Source organism: Columba livia, chromosome 3, assembly GCF_036013475.1.
Source record: "Columba livia isolate bColLiv1 breed racing homer chromosome 3, bColLiv1.pat.W.v2, whole genome shotgun sequence".
Lineage (NCBI taxonomy): Eukaryota > Metazoa > Chordata > Aves > Columbiformes > Columbidae > Columba > Columba livia.
The window spans coordinates 97,125,336-97,143,348 of NC_088604.1; the positions used below are offsets into that span (position 1 = coordinate 97,125,336).

Genomic DNA, 18,013 nt, shown 5'->3' on the forward strand with positions numbered 1-18,013 from the left:
CATGAATATTCCTGCTGACCTAGGAGGAACAGTTATCTATAGAGGATTAATATTTCAGTACAATGTCTGCTCAGCTTTCAGAGCAATAAAAGAACAGGCTCTGCACATCCAATACAGGGAACAAACAAGAATCTAGAAATCCTGTTTTTCCAGAACATAATTATATTCCACTTATGCCAACAGGACCTCCCGGCGTACGCAGCCAAGAGGTGAACAAAGATTCATGAAGGCAGCAATGGATATAGATGTGCAGCCATGAAGGGAAAAGATCACTTTCATATGGGAAACTAATGGAAATCCAGGATATCACCAGCTCCCAAACAGCATTCTTAAAAAGCAGAACTACTGCTCTCAATTAACAATTGTTTTGGTGTTTGTTCATATTGTCTTAAATTCGCTGTTCACGAAACACATTGTATCTCAGTCAAGTGATTTTTGAGTATGTAGTTTTATTCAACATAAAACTTTTTTTGAGCCACTGATAAGTATGCTTAGGTTAAATTATATTTAGATGAGAAAACTTCAGGTCATGTAGTATTCTAGCAAGCCATTTTTCCTACTGTTAATAGTAATGTTCTAATTCTTACCTGTTGAGAATGAATGAATTTAAGGATTTAACTAAAACCTTTATGAATTCAAGTCAAATACTGAAGATTAATTCAATATGGCCCATATCCGTTTAACATTCTATATTGTTTGCTTTGTCACTTCTCTGCCACAAAACATCTACATAGCTAGCTATAGTTGATCAACATAACTAAATCTGAATATGTGTAAAAATAATTCTATAACACAATATTTGTTTTTAAAAAGTCCTCAATTACCCGAGATTTATGCATCATAAGGTCCTGTTTAAAGTTACTTTAAAGCCTCTAGTGTACGTCATGGCTTAGAGTTTGAAAAGTGTGAAGTGCAACTGCCTTTTTTTTTTCCATGTAAGATGTGTTCACACTGGCATATATTTTTTTTCCATAGGAAAAAGAACTTCTGTACTCCTTTAGTCTGAGTGGCTTTTATCTTATACCAACAGAAACAATAAAATCAAAGAGAAAGAGAAGTGTCTCCAAGAGGTGTCCTCATAAAGGAAAAAATTATGTTAACTCACAGTAATTAAAAATGCAGTCATAACATTGGCCGCAGAATAATCTAGACATGCCTGTTCTAGCTTTAGAATAATTTTCTGGGATACTTACAGCAATCTAGGTGGGGCAGCAAAGAGCTCAGCAATGGCCAGCAAAATGGCCTGTTTGGGGCAGTCAGAAGCTCAATGGAATGGAAGGCTTTGCAATAGCAACACAGCTTGAATCCGCACACAAGATTAGCAAATCAAATGTATAACTATGCTTCCTTGTAGTCTTTAATTCAGAGTTCATGCTGGGATGATAAGTGCCCTCACTGCCCTAGGTCTTGCCTTTGTGTTTATAGGAATGAATACTTTTATTCTTCAAAAGGCCCATACATGAACGACACTGGCACGTCAGATCAACTATTACTTTTTGATCTAAGAGCCACTCCTGCAGGCTTCTTTGAAATTTGATATTAGATTCAGTTTTGCTGTAATCTTAGCTCAAGTTACAAGTTAAATACTGACCTTAATGTAAGTCTTATCTGTAGCCTAAAAAAAAAAACAAACCAAACCAACAAACAAACAAAAAGAAAAACCTAGCTTGATATGACCCTGGAAAATTAAAGGACAGGTAAATGCCAATTTACACAACTCATCAGTTGCTCACACCACCACTTCATAGTGTGGATACTTGCTTAAAATGTTTATATGCTACAAGTGTTTCATATATGTTCACAATTACTCCCATGTCTCCAGAAGAAACAATCCATTAATTATTCAGAGAGTAGCAAAATCCACTGTAATAAAAGAATCCAGGAAATACGCACCTGAATTCACCCTAGCACACAAGAAATGAGTGGATTTCTTGTACGGACACATTATCCATTATCTCACACATCACTTTGCACTGTGGTGCCTGTTTAAGCGAACTTGAGGATGTGAATTACACAGCAGAAAAAAAATAAAAATCCCAGTGTCTGGAGACAACAAGTTCACGGTGGCTGTCCTTACTGTGTGGTTTCTCTGAATACTTACACATGGTCCACATCAACTCAGTTTCATCCCTGTGCCTGCAGTGGCACAATGATGTAAAGGAGGTGGGTTGCACCTTCCTCAGTGAGGGTCAGGGCCACATACAACTAGGAGCACAAGTGATTATTACAAGAGAGCTGGCTATCTGTACACAAAGGTGTTCTGACTGTTCCTTCCCCTGGAAATACCTCTGTTTGAGAACAGAGGCTGTGTGCAGGGGCCAGGATGCTGGAGTGGCTACGAGGAGATCAGAGAACCAGCGTACAGACCTTTTTGCTCACTTGTCGCCCAATATCTGCACACAGGGTAGGGCAGACCAAAAAACGGCCCTTAAATGTAGAAGCAGTACACGATCATGCTGACATGTTAGACAAAAAAATACTTTTCCTCTGTTGCAGTTATTACTAATTTATTTTTTCTCAGGTAGAAAATGAGACTTTAATAAAGAAAAACACAAATGTCTAAGACAACTAAAGAAGTTCCATCAGAAAATTTTCCTTCTAAAAACTGAATCTGTGAGGAGAGATGTCACTAAGATCTAAGATGTGATTTGTTATCTAATTGCCTTTTATGAAGAAATAAAGCAACATTACTGCACAGAACAAAAATACACTCTACAGTCTACTTCAATACATTTATTCTTCTAGGCTGGAAGACAACATCATGAATCAGAGAGATAATAAGTATCACTACTACAGAAAAAGTAGCCCATCCCCCCAAACACATACACATTTATATTTAAAAAGCAATGTAATGGTTCCTCATAGTGACTTTTATCTGTACACAACTCTCAAAGACAGCAATAATTTCCATTGTGAGAAATACTATATGGCTAGGGATGTGTTCTACATAGAAGGGAAAAAACGGTTACTAACATTTTCATGTCTTGTTCTCAGAGTAGATACATCTCTTCCACTCTTGGTTGAGGCATCTCCTGGGCACTAGAACCAGATTTTCTTGGCACCGAGTGGAATGAGCACTTCTTTGTGCTTTTGACCACAGCAGATCCCACTCTGACCTGTTGTCCATTCCATCATGTGAAATTACTGATGGATACATGCAGTGAAATGGAAGCAAAGGCAGAATGCACCTCACAGAACAGGCAATTCTAAAAAAAAAAAAAACAAAAAACAAAAAACAAAAAACTTTGCTTGTGTTTACAATTCTTCTTTATATGATTTTCAAAACATACTTCATAGATCCTGAGAATCACAGTCTAAACAGACATGGCACAACATTATCAAGTCTGCATCAGTCCTCAAAGTGATGGTGCTTTGCAATCATACAAATGGGTGACCAATTAATTAGTTTGCAGAATTACCAAAAAGGTTGACTTCCCTACTATATTGCCTGTACTATTTAGAAATTGTAAGGTAATCCAAGTAATGTAATAGTAAAATAATTTAAAAAGTTACAACAAGCTGACACTTTAGCTCCTCAATAAGAGAATACTATCCAGCACATAATTGTTAGAAAATATCTATGGATAGGCAGATATAAATTTTTTCTACAGGTAGAATAAACAGGATAATGCCAAGGCTTCCATTTAGAATAACACAGAGGGTTAGACAAACAATCGAGACTCTAAATCTTTCCTCTCCTAGATGCCTATGAAGCTCAGTCATGAAAATGGAAGATAAATAATATCAATGAAAAAACCTCAAAGGTCTTTGCCCTTGTAGAAAAAGACAAAACAAAACAAAAACAAACAAACAAAACCAACAAAAAACGCCCTGGTACTAATGATAAGTACATTAGGTTAAAGTTACTAAGAGTTAACAAGGTCTTCCATAGCAATCAGACCACTGCCACATGGACTTGGCCTTACCTAACACCAGGGACTGAAGACTGGCCATCAAGCCATTCTGAAGCATTGAAACACCCACAACCCTTTAGCAACTATTGACGGTCATCTGATGTAGCAAAACCTGTCTCAGGATTTCATGCTGTAATGATGGGAAAACACTATGAGCAGACTACACGATGGTAACTTTTCTAAACTCTACCTTGCACAACACTTGCTGACATATGGAAGGTAACCCTGCACAAATGACACACAATTGCCTTGGAGATAATGGAAGAGATGACCAAAATTTAACAAAAAATGAGTAGAGCAGGACCATCTATTAGAAGGAACAGGTACAACCCAGGTGAGGCCATGGCAAAGAGGACTACTGCTACAAGTTCCAGGGACCTGTCTCTAGCTCTATAGCCTATTTATTCTCTGCCATGGAAATAAATTTCTTGAATGTATCCAGACCAGCAGTCTAGATTAGCAGTTCACAAACTGGGTATCATGCACATGGGAGGAAAACCAGGGTAGCAAGTGTCAGTCTCCAGCAGAAGCTTCTCAAAGCAGCAGCTCTTCTACTTTTTAAGTTGTTTTGGATTCAGCTCAGCAAGTTGATTGTGAGACTGAGCTGGTGTGAAGCGGTCAGTTGCTACTAGAGAGAGCTGAAAGTAAGTGTTCCTGGGCAGAGAAGAGCATGAAGTTTCCCTATGAAGTAGCAGTGAAGGATGCGATCTTTCTCACTGACACAGAGTAAGGAATAATGCCCAAAGACCCCATTTTGATGCATTCCTTTCCCTGGAGACATGGTCTGAATATGGTATGCACTGGGGGCCTGGAGTGGCAGAACTTCAGCCCCCAGCAGCCACCCTTGTCCTGTAGCAGGGGAGAGGTACCTGTAACAGCAATTCTCCAGAGCACAAACTAATCTCCAGCCTTTTATCTTATCTGTTCTTTTCCCCCTGCCTCAGGAAAACACATATCCAGCTGAAAGGAAGGGAAGAACTTCTGCTGGATCTACCTTATGCAGCGTTTCTAGCAGATCTGGAATTCAGCTGTGGGCGTAAGCACTTTACTGGCACAGGGGAGGCTATATAAAGAGTAAAAATAGGATGGTGTTGCCCGTCTGATGTTGCTTCTATCACCAGTAGAGATTGCAAAGACAATGTGGGTACATGCCTCAAATAAAGATGACATTAGAGGTTTCTAACCTACACATCAATCTGTAGTGGCACTGGAATAAAAGGTGGGAAAAGAATATGCAGGTAAGAACTATTAAACATGCTAAAGTTCTCAGTAATGAGAAGAATACTTCAATACATAACAAAGGAGACAACAGAAGTAAGAAAACCATTTTCTTCCATAGAGCTAATAGTGTCACATAAATCTCTAGCAGGGGTGGCATCAGAAAGGCCCTAGAGATAAACAAAAGGGAGGTAGATGGGTGGCTGTTTAGAGTTTCAAGCAATTTTGTTATGTCATTTTGTCTTGTAACGAAAACAGGACCAGTCCTGTTTGTGGAAAGCATCAAGCTTTCGCTGTTTTTCTTGTTCCCCATTGTAAAGGTCAGACACTTTTATCTGAGATATTCCAATATATTTTCCTGTCTTGAGGCTTTTTAGTGATCCTTCAGCTACTGCTCTGGGAACCTTAGAAAAATAGCTTGGAGACAGAACAAACCTTCTTCTGTCCAAACACAAGACATGTACCTTCAACCTTACAGAGGAGAGTTAAAGAGCACTAAAGCAGCAGTCTTGAGAGAAACTTTGAGAAGCTTTGAGAAGGCCAGGAGGAGTCCTATCGCTATTTTCCGTGACCTAATAGAAGGGTGTAGAGAATACAAACTTAAACTCTTCTCAAACACGCAGTGAAAGGACTGCATTAGATGAGGCAATGGACACAAGTTGCAACAAGGGAAATTTTGATTAGATATTAAGAAATTATTCACCATGAAGGCAGTCAAATCTTGGAACAAGTTACTGAAAGAAGATACAGAATTTCTATCCTTGGAAATGCTCAAAACCTGACCGGACAAGGCCTTGAGCAAACGAATCTAAGTAGGCCATGCTTTCAGCAGTGGTTTGAATGAGATCATCTCCAAAAATCCTTTCCAATCTATATAATCCTGTGAGTCTTGACCAGGAATTCCTCTTGTGAGAAACGGATGATGTGACAAAGACTCAGGTGTTAGTGTACCTCTGGTAACTTCTGAAGTCTTTTTATAAACAAACATATGCTATGCTTACCTCCACTCTGAAGTGTGGGGGCTGCTCCCATGGAACCTTTGGAATACTTGTGGTACAAGGGGCAGAGTAGAAACTATGGTCCACAGTAACATAAATTAGAGACAAGCTTGAAGAAGACTATTCACACAAACCTACCTATTTAATACGATGCTGTTTACATTACAGAGAATTGTTCAAGGAATGCAAGAGCACCAGTTCTCATCCAAATCAAAGAAAGGTAAGAAATCTCTTAATGAGAACAGTACCCATCCTGTCCTGATACTACTAATTTTTCCATCTCTGATGTCCAACACAGACACATACCAAGCATGGAAAACGTAGATGCTATCAGCAGAACTTTGCTTAGGTCTTCCCAAAACACTTGTGCTCCTACCACAGCCCAATATCTTTATAGCAAAGCTGAATTACATTAGGAGATATCTTAACAAAAAGTTTTCACATTTTCCAGTGTTTTACGACATGTACGTACAAGCAGTGATAGACATTTTGCTCCTAAAATTAGAAATAGCACTGCAGCATGAGTACTTCCCACAAATTTCACAGCTAAGAAAGGAACACTGCTAGTTACTGCTTTACTTTTCTGCAGTTCACTATTTCTAGTAAGTTTTGAAAATATTCTTTAAATGGGCAGTGTTCCTTTACTTCAGTGCTGTACGGCATTTCTTGATAATCAGAAGGAAGTAGAAGAAATGAAATGAGTGTTACTTTCAGCAAAAGCTGAGTCACAGTTACATTTCACTATGCAACACCCTGTCCTTTGTGCCCTTCTGCTTACAGGCTGCAGCAACCTTCAGCTGTCTACAAGTTGAAAGTCATGTTCAAAAACCAAACAATGAAATCAGCAACTTTTGTAACATGTCACATGGATCTGTGAGCATGATTTTGGGAAAGTTCCAAGTTTAGAAAATACTGCTCTCACTATTCCAAGAACTTTTTGTTTACATGGTTTATTTGTAATACTGTGTAGGATTGGAGGTTTCAGCCTGAAAACAAACAGGAGATATTCCTGGAAAATGACTAACACTGACAATGGCCACAAATGGTCCTCCATCATCTGTGGGTGCATATTAGGAACTGCAGAGAATTAATCAACACACATTTGTTATGTCATACAGTGATCAACTCATCAAGATCAATAGAGAAACTCATGCTGCTTTCAACAGCATTTGGATCAAACAAGCCATGATGCAAAATCAACCCAACCCTGAAAGACTTGATATTGAACCCTTAGGTACATGTTAAATAAGGATGACTGAAGTTCCCAAACTGACATATTGCCTGTAAACAGTCAGATTCCCAGGCTTCTGTGCACTCACAAATAAAGTCAACTACTAGTAAATCTGGCAGCTGTTTCAGCTTCATGATGGTTAGAGTTTATGTACCCAGGCTTTGCAAACAATGCTAAAAACCCTTGTCACTGTTGGAGACCTGTATTTGTTAGTGCATCTGCTAATGCCAATGGCTTATTCACCAAACTGATGTTATTTAAGATGCTCTTGCCCTTCTACAAGGGGTTAATGTCACCAAGCAGAGAGGGGAAAAAAAACCAAACCCAACACCTAAATGAAAAGCAGCCTCAAGTATTTGCTAAATGCACATATCCTTTGTGTAGCTGACCTATATCGACAAAGCTATAGAAGCATGTAAATGCCTAACTGCATATTTGTATTACATTTTACATGTCTATAGTTCAGGGTACAGGGTCAAGTTATTATTACACTTTTATGGCCAGTTTATGTTCTTGCCAAATTTATCTTAATGCAATAGTGTAAGCATAAGGTACAATGTGTTCTTTGCCTCCATCCTCTTCAAAAGCAGAACTTCCCCGTTTCAGAAATGTTAAACGTAAAATTATACTATGCAATATGGGCATGTATATCGTCTCGGCCATAGTTACAACAGGAACCCAACTAATCACAACAGTACTGTGCCACACCAAAGACCCAAACTAGCTACTATGCCATGACATACAGCTGCCACAAGCTCATTCACAACTTGGGCAGCTCTGCATGTGCACGACTAGATGGCATAGCTATCCATAGTGTATTTCAGAAAGGGACCCATCTGATCTCTGAAAAGCTGGTTCCAGTCTGCACACATCTGTACACAGCGAAACATTATGTGCAACTCATACCCTGTATTATCAGAACGTCAGTTATCAGAAAGTGAACTAATACTCAACATCCTAAAATGGAAGTTCTCAGAAAGCACATACAAGCAGGAAGGACATGCTGTCATACTTGAATGTGATACAATGCTTCACTAACTCAACTGCCAGCATACCACGCAAAACTTCAGGTCATCTCCAGTGTCAGATGGTATAAGACTTCTTCATAAACCACCAAGCTTTGGAGAAAAGGTATCCAAAGATACCAAAAAAAGACATAAGTGCCTTTCAGCATATCCTCTACGTATTGTATCATACCATGAAAACAAGAGGAGGCTGTGAAGAAGGGGTAGAAAAATGTTTCTTCCTCTGTGCAACTGCTCTCCTTTAATTTATTGCATTGTTATAAACTTATAATCCAATTCTGTAAGAAATAAATGCTCTTTTACGGATATAAGTATTTAGCAAAACCAGGCAAAGACCATTAGAGAATCATCTTCCCAACAATATTAACAGCAAAACTCCTGTCACTGAATGAATCAAGAGCACAGTAAAGGGACAGTGTATAGTAATTAATTGTCCATATTGTAGGTCTTATTTTTAATAAGAGCATCATCACAATGTTTGTTAAAAATGCCTGAGCACTATGATAAACCAGCAACTGCCAAGCTCATCTTTGAGAAACATTAAGTGAGGGGGGGGAAAAGTAAAAAGAACTCCAAGTAACTTCTCTTACTCCTGTTACTAGAAATAGTACAAAACAACGCCAATGGCGCTAACACACTCCAATATCTAGATGATTCTCCTCCAGATCTATGTCTATGGGTACAGCTAGCCCATGTTTGTACGGAGGGGATTAGCTCCAAAACACTGTGCCACCTATTCCTCGGCCTCGTGAAGCAGGCAGGAGGAGAGACTGTAAGACTGGGGACATACATTATTTCCACTGTCACTCTTGAAGGGCTTATAGGAAGAGGATGGACAGCACGGTGGAATTTTGGTAACAATAAGGTCCCCTGACTCAATGCATTTAGGTGTTGTGAATGCAGCTAAACAACACTTACATGTTTTTCAGTACTACATTCTTCATTAGGCATCATCAGCTACTTGCTGAGAGTCTCTCAGGTGCTCAGTGAGAAGGGACATGGAAATCGAGATTTAACCTAGTCTTTAAAATGATTGCCGAAAATTATTTAAAAATAATACTTATGTGTTTTACTTCCACAAGATTTATTTTCTCTTCTACAGATGCATTTTGTATCCAGCTTTTCATTGCAGCACTTTATATTGTACAAGATTGCTATTTTAACTGGACAAGAATTTCCAAAAACTTCAAGTACTGTATCTTAGAATCCACATTTCCTAGAATCCACATTTCCTCAATGCAAAATCAAAAATACTTATTAAAAAACATGTCACCTTGTTTTATAGTTCAAATGTACTATAAAATATATTCCCAAGAAACATCTGGTTTATATTCACACCAATTTGGTTTAAATACATATGTCAACAGATAATCCTCCTATTCCAACTCTGAGTGAAAACAGACCTTGTCAGCAAAATCAGCCTCACTCTGATTCCTCCTGAAATAAGTGATAATTTCTACTTTATTGGGTGCAGAATATTATACACTAGTGATAAAACTTTCTATGAACTTAAAAACCTTGCTTTTAATCATCAATTCTCACCTCATCCCATTATCACTGATCTCAGTGACACAGGAATATATTCTACGGGATTATTAAATAAACAAGCACATGCCTTTTTAGATTTGAAATTGTATTTTTCAAAGAACTGACAACAAGCATAAAAAAGCATCATTAACCAATATTACAGATGCACTCCTATTTTCAACAGCTGAAGACTGGTTCTTTTCAGAGCTAAATAACTTCACATTTAAGCAGAACAGCCATCATGAAACAAGACAACTCTACAGCAGTTATGAAGTAGCAAAAGAATAAAACCCGGATTTCATTATTTGCCTTTTCAAGCCGTTACAAAGATTGCATTAAAGATGGCATAACTGCCCAGGAGGCAGGCAGGCTACTACACTGTAATCACAGTTATTAAAAGCAATCCAAATTACAGAAGTTAACGTAACACCAGACTTGTTTTTAAGTACCGTGTTTGGTATAGTGCAAAGATTAAAAATTGTTATTTTTCCAGATTACAAAGGTCTTTCAGGACATAAACTACCATGATGACTTAGTGCAATTCATTTTTCTAAAATGTGAATAAAACAATGATTGTTTAAGAGAAAAACTAAATAAGTTTTCAGCAGAGTCCTGAATAACATTCAAGCAGTATGCAACTCAATTCTTAAAAAAAATCATTATTTGTAACATCAATCAAATTTAAAAGCTTTAAAAGAATCAACTTATAATTCAGCATGTTGTACCTCTGAAATGCATTTTAAAAAGATAGTGATTTTACTGGGAGGAAGGAACCAAGCTTTTCTGGGAAATCTCTCTCTTCCAGAAAGTATGCTAAATTAGACAAAAGCTAATTAGAAAGCCTTGGAAGGCACTGCTTACAACAACACAGATATAAGAAGTTATCTGAGATTGAGTGTATATCAATGACCAGAAATACAATTTACACACCTGGTACTGGGGAGAAAGCAGTAGATTACAAACAAAATCAGTACATGGTCACGATCTTAAAAGTAGTTACTAAAAGGGAATCAAACAAATTTTTAAATCATGTCCACTTTTAAAATTGTGTAGGTTCTGTGTTTTAGCAGCCAAACCTGTGGCTTTCGGTCACACATCAAACCATATCGAGAAAAGAAACAAAGAACCAGCAAACTCCCCCATCTGAAAACCTCCACACCCAGTCCTGGATCACCTCAGTCAGCACAACTGGCACTGAGCTCACCAGGGACAGGATAACACCCCACTTGGAAAACAGCTTTATCTTATTTGCATTACTTTTAAATGTAGGGCAGAAAGAAGATACCAATCTCAGAACCATTCAATAAAAACTATTTTGAGATTCAAACATGCAGAAAAGTCAAAGAAATGAAAGACTTAATTCTCACAAAGCAACAATTCTCTCAGTGTAAATTGTATAGTGCATTTCTGCTGATAAATGTCTAAATATATTGCCTTGATACACGTGTTCATGCACGGTTTTGCTTCTGCTGTGCATTCAACTGAATAAGCAACAGATTAAGGATGTCTTCTAAGCATTGTGCTCACTTAAGATAAATGTTCCCCAGTACACAGTGCCCTGTTGTTTATGAAAGTTTCGTAATGGTAGTCATGACCTATTGAGTCCATTTTCAACTTCTCACATTCAGAAAGGCATTCCAAAGAAAAAGACAAGTTCCAAAGAATGTATGAACCTAAACAGTTATAAAAACAGGAGCCCTTGGGGAAAACATTTTTTTTAAACTTCTTTACACAACTGTTCCTGCTTTGTAAAATACATTTCCCATTGTGATTTACAGTATACTACAGCTGTTTCTTTGTGAACTTTATTAATAAGGTTACCCACAGTTTTTTAATAACAGTTGAAAACCAGAGTTTCATACCACTGGCAGTCCTAGATAAAGGCAAATATAATGCCAGAGCAAACAAACAAAACACCCAATGGATACAGAGGAAGTGACAGGAAGCTTTGGAAGAAATAAACAGAAGAGAACTGAGGTTTCAAAGAGCCTGAGCTGCATCAAGAAGATTTATGTGAAACATTTTGACTTCACAGTCTTGGAAACTTTGATTTGGGGGTGGGGAGGGTGGCAAGGGCAGGAAGGATTAGAATGGAGAACACAGCAATCAGACTTAATCTATTTCTGAACTTTGTGAGTCACATTCAATGTAAACTTTCCAGTTACACTGTTGGTAAACAGCGGCAGCAATAACAAAAAGTTCATAAATTTAGTAATTCATTTTGTCATGACAAACACTACCAGGTAACAGTCCTGCACTAACTTGTGAATGGACCAGTTGACAAAAGGTCAATTAGAAATTAACAGACTCGTGAAACAGTTTAAAGTTATGAGAACCTTGTGATATGAATTAGAGTTTATTTAATTGACTGGTAACTATTAAAAATTGTTCGAGCTGAATGCTTTGAACTCTTATCAAGATTTGAGGACAGAAATAAAAAAGGGACTTTTTGGATGTTATTTAAATTTCAATAATATAACAGATGTCGCAGATGGAATAAATTGCTTTGTGAGACTATCAGACTACAGAAGATTCTATGCATAGATGTATTGTTTCAGTTCACACGGATGCTGTGGTATCTGCTCTGTAGAAAGCAGTAAAAGGTCAAAAGAAGCAGGTAAAGCCTTTAAAGCACAATTTCTCTTTATTTTAGTTATTTATATGTTTAACAGTCTAAATGTTATGCTCACCACATTGCTGTGAGGTATGAAACAAACCATATTTGTCAGAAAGCATTAAATGACTTACCTAAAACACCCTGCGGCAGACTCTACATTTCCTAAGTTTCTTGCTCATATCTTAACTACCCTTTTCTACCTGAAAAGAAAAAATGCTCAGTATCACTGATAGTTCTGCTTGTACTTGCTCAGAGAAAGGAAGTTATCACCTAAGGAATAAAATAAAATAACTTCTTAGTTTTGCAAAAAGACACAAATTCTTGACTTTGGTGCTGCTAGAAAAATAGGAGACTCCCAAGAAGTAGAAAACTACAGGATACTGGGTGCCTACACTTGATCAAGGGCTGTTCATAAGTAACAGCAGAACTGTACATACTGAGGGATTTGTAAACTTCTTTTTAAACAATTTTCTCATATACCTTCATCATCCAGACGATACTCACTTCTACAAAAACCTTTTATCATGTCCCTTCTTGAATCCCATCTTCCCTCATTAGATTCACAACCACAGTAGTAAATAGCTTTAAGGGTAACTGCCATCCTCAACCTTGCATAACCTAACGATCCAATGAGAAAATTATATTTCAAAAACATTTAAAATGTATCATGTTTTCTCTAGAATGAAAAAGCCAGACTGCAAGAACTGACTTGACATTCAGCTCTGGTTCATACCAAAAGGAAATCTTTGCAACTCCAAAGGAGAGAAAGTAGCACATTGAAGTCACAGATGTAACTCCCATCTACCTTTTTGGAGAGATCTCACAGAAGAAAGAAGAAAATCACAAATCAGAACTGTAACATAGCCAAATCTCCTCTAAAGCCACAGGAAAAGTGCAATTATAATTTAGCAACAAAACAACAACTCCTCCAGGCAGAACTAAATCACATCATATTGACAAAGAACCACCACTCCTCCTTTCCCTCTACCCTCAGGCTCAAAAGAGATCCTCTTTATTTCTATTGCTGGAAAACAAAGAGCCCTGTTGAGTCAGGGAATACATATTTATTTCTTAACTTCCACCAGAAACTCCTTCCTAATCTGCCCTGAAAATGGATTCCAGACACAGAAGGCAAGGACATAGAACGCAATAGAAAAAATGTATTTTCTAAAATAGTACCAAAAGATCTAAATAGTTAATAACGTGGACCTTCGTAAGTCTCATAAGAACTAAAATACCCTGATTATGTTAAAAAGCTACATGTTTTTAGAGAAAAGGGTAATTGGCACTTAGAAGCGAAGGAGGGGCCTTAATCATCATGGAATTTAAATAACAGCTGTTAATTTTTGCCTGTGGGAAAGCAAAGGGCTGACAGGAAGAATAATTACAAAATTAAGTACTGAATTTATGTTTCTATTGAAACCACAGTTTTTAAGTGTCCATCCAAGTTAAACAAGTTAAGCTCTGGGCTCGCGTTTTGGAGGCACTCTGTTGTCCACTTGGATTGCTTTGTGAAAATATTCTCCAGCTGCTGACTGGTCATTTCTGTCCTTCAGCTTGTGAGAGTCGCTCTAATGCCCGGTTCAGGTTCAAACCAGTAACTTCCGTGAGGACATTGACTATATTGAGCAAGTATGTCACATTCTGGGATGCAAATGAGTAGGATCCATATATCACAGTAGTTCTGCTGTAGAAGGCATTTATTATCCAAGGCTCACACATAGCCTGATTCTGCTTGGTACTCACTGACTTCCAGGAAGGTTGTTTCTGATGGGACACCACCCAAAAGTTATGAAGGGCAAATGGAAAATTCTGGGACAGCTTCATTTCAAAGCAGAGGACTTTTTCCAGGTTGAGAGGATTATTTAACTGTTTTCCATAGAGGTTATAGTATAGAGTAGTATATCACAGGCGTAGATTTTCTTTTAGAACTACAGTCAGCTTTGCAATCATATTCTGGTAGCTCATTCAGAAGACTGTTTCACGGTCAACATCCAGTCACCCTTATAATGGTGGGGTAGGCGTTGGAAATGCGCCCTTTGGAGTAGATGCCATGTTATCTCCAGAACTGCCAGCGTAACCTGGGGCTGTTTTGTTGCACTTAGAGCAATGAACTGTACAACTACATGTACGTTGGTCCAAACACCATTCTAATGGTAGTGTTCATAGCAGCATGTAACCAGAAACAGCTTAATAAAGAACCAGCAGCTATTAGCTTTCTAGAAAAACTGATGGCGTAATCTAAGTTTTTGATACAGCATGGCTTTATCATCCTGATTTTAGAAACAGCAGGGATTAATTGGTACAGTTTGTTTTTTTTTTTTTAAACCACTGAAGGAGAAAAGCTTATATTCCTCAAAGCTTGTCCACTTCTCTCTTGCTCTGTAAGATTTCACCTCATAAAAGGCACAGCCACTCGTCACAAACTATACCACCTTCCTTTGGAATCCTCTGTGACAGCAGTATTTAGCTTAAGTTCATACTGCACAACAAAGCCCTTCAAATTGTATATGCAACCTCTGCCTCTTCAAGCATATGCTTCTTTATTAGAATGAAAGACTGAAAAAGAAGGATTGGTAACAACTATTCAACTACCTTTCCTAGTGCATTGCCACACATGAAGGGCTGAACCTCTACTCTCTTCAATTCTTGACTTCAGACTTCAGCTAAGCCTATCAAAAACCACTTGAAAATAATCTCAAATTAACTACATGGTTAAATGGTGGAATTAAAATATTCCCAAGATCTGGTCTAGATTTAGTTCAACCCCTTTATCTTTCAAATACAAAAAAAGATATGAGTTTAAGAGCTTGTGTGTGCTGATGGGGACACAACAGCCACATGAGGACAGAAGTTGGGACACTAATTTTGCCTTCAGGTAGTCTTAACCTACTTTCTAGCTCTTTTATAGAGACCTTTATATGGTGCTTATTGCATAACTCTTGGTGAATTTTTTTACTTTTTCCTGCTCACAGTCACTAGTGGACCAGAAGCTTCTTGCTGATAACGTGGTTCCAGGTTCTGTTTCTCATGACCCAGCACATTTTCCTCAACTTCAATCAATCTGAGAAGATGCCATCCCAAGCTAAAGATCTATTTGCTGCCTGGTCCACCTACAGAAAGCAACAGCTTTGGGAGACAGGCATACAGTTCCTGACTTTTATGCACAATTCCTCAAAAAAGCCACATGTGGAAGGACCCAACAGCTTATAATATCTGATTTTGAAAGAGTTACGATAACAAGTAGTTAGGCCATGTCTACCAAACACTACTATCACAGGATGTCCTGAGTTGGGAGGATCCCACAAGGATCATCAAGTCCAACTTTTGTCCCTGCATAGGACAACCCCACAGTTCACACCATGTGTCTGAGGGTGTTGTCTAGTCTCCTCAGACACATGATGTAAACTGTGGAATTGTCCTATGCAGGTAAAAATTACTATTAAAAAGCTTGCCCCAAATCCTTTTGAAACACACAATCCTTATGATACTTTTTTTTTTTTTTTTTTAATATGTGATGGTCTCATTCTTTGAAAAAAAAGCCAAAAGAGCCAAGGCCAGCTCCTGCAGGGGAGTTCAAATGCTCCCAAGCTTTGGTCTTTCACAGGGTTACTATACAGCCACAAAGGCTACAGAACATCCTCAGGCAGTTCTTTCCCAGTGATGGGCTTGGCAACTGCAACAGAAATGAACCAGCATCCTTATAAGATTCTAGATATAAGCTACTGCTGTCATTGCTGTAGTTAATAAAAACGCTGTAACATAAATGGCATCCCGACGTGATGTTTACGTAATAATTAATTGCAGGGAATGTCGTGTTCCAGTGGGCGTAGAAACTATCCCCGCGGGTAACGCGCCGCTTTTCTGCGCAGGGCACTGGGCCAAGAGCCCCGGGGTTCGCTGTTGGCCCTTGCTCTCAGCGCCAGGGAGTTATTTTCCCACAGAGGACCCCGCAGAGGGAGGTCACACAAAGATGCAGCCTCCCTTGCCGGTGCCAAATAAAGCCAAACCGATGGCACCGCACACAGAAGCCTCTCCTTGTTTCAAGAGCTACAAATTCAGCTGGAGCTGCTGACCCCCGTGACTCTGAGGCAGAAACCAGCGCCGCAGACCCCGCGCCGGGGGGCCTGTACCGGGACCCGGGCTCTCCGCCCGCCCGCTCGCCCTCCCCTCAGCCGGGGCGGCGAACGGCCCCGCTCCCAGCCGTCCCCTCCCTGGGGCGCGGGCTCCTCACCTCTGCCCGCCGGCCCTGCCCAAGCCCCGGCCGGGGAGGGCGAAGCCTCCTCCGCCACAGCGGGAGCCCCGACCCGGCCGCTGCCTCAACGAGCCGTGCCCGGTTGCCCGGCAACCGCCGCTGTAAACACCGCCACGCACGTGACGTGACGTAGCACGCACAAACCCAACGACGCGACGGCCGCAACAACCCCCCCATTACGTCACCCCCACCCAAGCGCCTATAAATAACCCACGGGACCGCGCGTGCGCACTGCCGGCCCGAGGGGAGGGCGAAGACGTCACCGCTGACGCGACGCGGCCACGCCCTCCGGCCGCCTTACTCCCCACCCTCGCCTTCTATTTTTATTCCTTTGTTTCAAGTCCCCGCCCCTCCGCCGGCAGCGCCGCGGGGGGACGGGATGACGCCATCCGCTTCCCAGAACGATGACGCGATAGGGGGGGAGGCCGCTGGAATGCGAGCGGGGCTTCGCTGCCTTAAAGGGGCAGCGTCCCCCGGCCCCGCCCCCGGGCGGGGGGCAGCCCTGACGGATGGGCGCAGCTGCCGGGGCGGGGGGGGGGTCGCGGAGGCACCGTGCTCTGCCCGGCTCCAGCCTCCGGGGCCACCGGGACTGGGGTGTCCCGGCACTGCCCGGAGCGGAGCCGGCCCTGCGGGGCGCAGGGTGCGGGATGGTGGCCGGTGCCGGTCCGGCGGGGGTCACCCCACTGCCGGCTTGGCGGGGAATGGGGAGCGCCCTCCGGGGGGATCCGCAGTTTCCCGGGTTGGGGGTTGTCCGGGGTCCCCCGCCTCCCCGGGGCGACTCAGCGGACGAGGCCCCGCTCGGCCTCGCCTGAGGCGTCTCGGGTTTTTTCCTTGTAATGCCCCCCGTGGAGCAGCTCCCCGAGCCGCGGCCCCGCTGCTGGGTCCGCCGCCCGGCCGGTACCAGGACAAGAGAAGTGCCCGGTCCTGCCCCGCAGCAGCAGCATCGCACGGACGGTGCCCGCCTGTCCCCCCAGGGCAAATCACAGACACGCATCAGTAACACACGACGCTAATTTACAAAGGAATAAGTCGTTAATGCGTTTCCTATGTCTTTCTAACAAAAACACAGAAGGACCGAATGGGACAATAAAGACTTTCCAGCAATACATTAACCACGAGCGTGTTTGACGCAATCAAACACAGTTTTAACTCGGTAGAGCGCTGAGGGCATCGAGCCGCAGGTGTTGTCCATAGCGCGTTATCCCTGGGCTGGGGATGTGCGATGAAA

The 18,013-nt window shown here is 40.8% G+C and overlaps 1 protein-coding gene across 2 annotated transcripts in view; it reads right to left on the reverse strand.

The window, feature by feature from the left end:
* Window positions 1-16,920, reverse strand: part of PACC1 (proton activated chloride channel 1) — an 89,644-nt gene extending 72,724 nt beyond the window's left edge. The window contains exons 1-2 of one of the 2 annotated variants that reach the window (XM_065058408.1): window positions 16,765-16,920; window positions 12,662-12,730 (exon numbers count right to left, since the gene is read on the reverse strand). The gene's annotated coding sequence lies outside the window, so the exon portion shown is untranslated. The remainder of the gene's footprint in view (window positions 1-12,661; window positions 12,731-16,764) is intronic. The other variant, XM_065058403.1, reaches the window with a different exon arrangement.
* Between the last annotated feature and the right edge of the window lie 1,093 nt (window positions 16,921-18,013).